Source organism: Panthera onca, chromosome E2, assembly GCF_046562875.1.
Source record: "Panthera onca isolate mPanOnc1 chromosome E2, mPanOnc1 haplotype 2, whole genome shotgun sequence".
NCBI classification, from domain to species: Eukaryota; Metazoa; Chordata; class Mammalia; order Carnivora; family Felidae; genus Panthera; species Panthera onca.
Genome location: NC_138353.1, coordinates 14,739,578 through 14,742,738, shown reverse-complemented (window position 1 = coordinate 14,742,738; position 3,161 = coordinate 14,739,578).

The following is a 3,161-nucleotide window of genomic DNA, read 5'->3' as shown; positions in this document are numbered from 1 at the left end:
GGCAATGTTACTCATCAGAGTACAGTCAGGAAGAGAGAACCACTCTAGGTATTTCAAGTAACAGCGTTTAAATTCAGAGATTTGGTTGCATAGGTGTTTGGAAGACTAAATAAGCAAAAAAAGGAATATCAGAGTAACCCAAATATCAGTAATGGAATAAATCAGCTACCACCTCTGGGACTGAAGAAACAAAGAAGACAGTTGGTGTTCCCAGAATCTAGGATCTTCGAGATAAAGCCCCACTTGATGGGGCTCTCAGACTATCAAGAGCTGGTGCTGGAAACTCCAAACCTCCAAGAAGGCACCATGGCAGCTCATGCTCAACTTCTTCTTCTTCTTCTTTTTTTTAAGTTTATTTTTTTATTTTGAGAGGGAGAGAGAGAGAGTGCATGCACAGAGGAGGGGCAAAGAGAGGGAGATTGAGAATCCCAACAGGCTCCATGCTGTCAGCACCGAGCCTGCCGTGGGGCTCAAACTCACGAACCGTGAGATCATGACCTGAGCCAAAATTAAGAGTAGGACGCTCAACCAACTGAGCCACCCAGGTGCTCCATGCTCAGCTTCTGAAGGGAGTTCCCTGCAGCAGGTGTCCAGGCTCTGAATAGAGAACTGTGAAGCTGATTCTCTGATCACCAAAGCTACATTCCGTGGCGCTGGGTCTTTGACCATCCAGGGTGCATGGCACATTGGCCTACTGGTATACTTTAGGGGCTACAGAGCAATTAGTACTGGGAATACTGTCGTTTTCCAGCCGGAGCTCGAGCTGTCCATTGTGTAGTGGATGCTATGATAAATGGCCCAGATCCTCATTCAAGAATGAAGAAGTTAGTTCTCTAGGTGCTGGAAGGGCTTAGCTGTCAGCTGTCTTTGGGAATTGCCTGAGTTGAAGAAAACTGCTTTGTCTAAATTCACACCTCCCTCCAGGGGCAGCCTGCATCCAACGATTGATAAATGTGGAGGTCTAAAGACCCAGATCGCTCACCCCAACTCAAGACAATTCTGAAGGGCCATCCAGAGCTCCCACAGGGTACAGGGAGGTCTTTGTTGGGAATACATTAAAGCTCTGCTTCCCCCTACCGAATCCTGCGACATTCCCCTCCCTTCTACAGGTATCAATCCTGAGAGCCTCCCCTGGTCTTCTTTCTGGGAACCTCAGCTATGACACACTGCTACTGGAAAGAAGGTGATCTGATCTAAAAGCAGAAAGAAAGCTCCCTTCTTCTCTCATTGGCAGACCTTAATCAGAAGATGGCAAAGGAGTCCAGGAAAATGTAGTTTGTAGGCTTTCAGCCCTATAATCATGGGGCAGGGTAGAGACAAATGAGCTTGGGGCTGAGACTATAGATGAATGATTAGTCCTCCCGATTTGCTACTGAATTCAACAGCCCCACAGTAGTCTCCTGAATTCCCTGGTTGTGGGAGAAATAGCAGCTCCCTTGTGGGCAAGTTCTGCGGCATTGTTTGAGGGTCATTCCTGGAGACCAAGCCTACAGCTTTCTCCTCCAAGCCTTTGACTGATTTTATAAGTGAACTAGTCAGGGTTCTCCAGAGAAACAGAACCAATAGGAGATATATAGATATAGATATAGATATAGATATAGATATAGATATAGAGGTATTTAATATATATAATATATAATATAAACTATCATATATGGAGAGAGATTTATTTTAAGGAATTGGCTCACATAATTATGGAAGCTGGCCAATCCAAAATCTGCAGGGTGGACTGGAAAACTGGATACCCTGGGAAGAGACCAGGTTGCAGTTCAAGTCCAAAAACTATCTGCTGGAAGAATTTTCTCTTGCTCAGGGGAGGTCGGTCTTTTGTTCTATTCAGGCCTTTGAGTGAATGAAGCCCACCCACGTTATGAAGAACAATCTGCTTTACTCAAAGTCCGCAGATTTAAATGTTAATCTCATCCAAAAACGCCCTCACAGAAACATCAAGAATCACATTTGGCCAAATGTCTGGGCACCATGGCCCAGCCAAGCTGACATGTAAAATTAACCGTCACAGTAAGTGCCTAAGTCTTACTATTAAACCCCTTTTGTTTATAATAGCTAGAGTGGTTTATTCCTCCTGCAAATGAACCCTGACTGATAAAAATATTGGTCTTTTCGCAAGATATCTGTTAGCCACTTCAAAGTCTTTCCCATTGCACAGTCTCTTTGTTGAAGTTGAAGAGAGTCAGAAAGATAACCTGGTGTGAGATCACTTGGATCCAGGTCCCAGATCTGCCACTTACTAGGTATATGTGACTTTGATCAAATCATCTCACTTCTCTGTACCTCACTTTCCTTTGAAATAAGGATAGGTAGAAAATAGTCCTAGCTCATAAGGTTATTGAAAATATAGGTATTTAATATATATAAACCACTTAGAATAATTCTTGCCACATCATCAGTGCTCAATAAATATTAGCTATCCTGTTCCTCCTCCCCCTCCTCCTCCCCATCCTCCTCCTCCTCCCACTCCTGCTCCTCACTTTTCTGCAGCCCTGAAGCTTCATCACCCACTTAAGCTTAATGATTTCCCCAAACACTAGGATACAGGGACTCTTGGCCAGTGTTTCCAAAGACTTCTGAGTCAGGGGAGGGAAAATAGGAATAAGGTAGGAAACAGAGACAAACAGACAAATAGATTCAGGCTGTGGGGGGATCTAGCTACAAAACTATTTCAAGAAAAAAAAAGCAAGAGAAATATATTTCTACATCGCTGTCAAAGAACACCAGAGAGCAGAAAATTTTTCTATCAGTGAAAATCCTTTGTTTATACTAGAACCGTAATTGATATTTCAAAATCTTCAAGACATTTGGGAATACCAATGGAATAATTGATTCAAATGAGGATCATCAATCAATTTGCAACCTTTGGGTGAAAAGTTGTTGAGGAAGATATTCACACAGTCTTCAGTATCATCCCACAGATGACTTCTTAAACTAGAAGGAAGGAAAGAAATCTTTACAAGGGCAAAATCTGACAGACTCCACCTTAACCCAATCATCAGAAAGGAGACAAACTGAAATCATGTTCCTCATGATGTGGCATACTGAGTATACAATGTCATCTCTGAGTCAATCTTGGCAGAAACGTTGAACCTGAATTTAAATCATGAAAAAACAATCAGACAAATCCAAACCAAAATATTCTATACAAC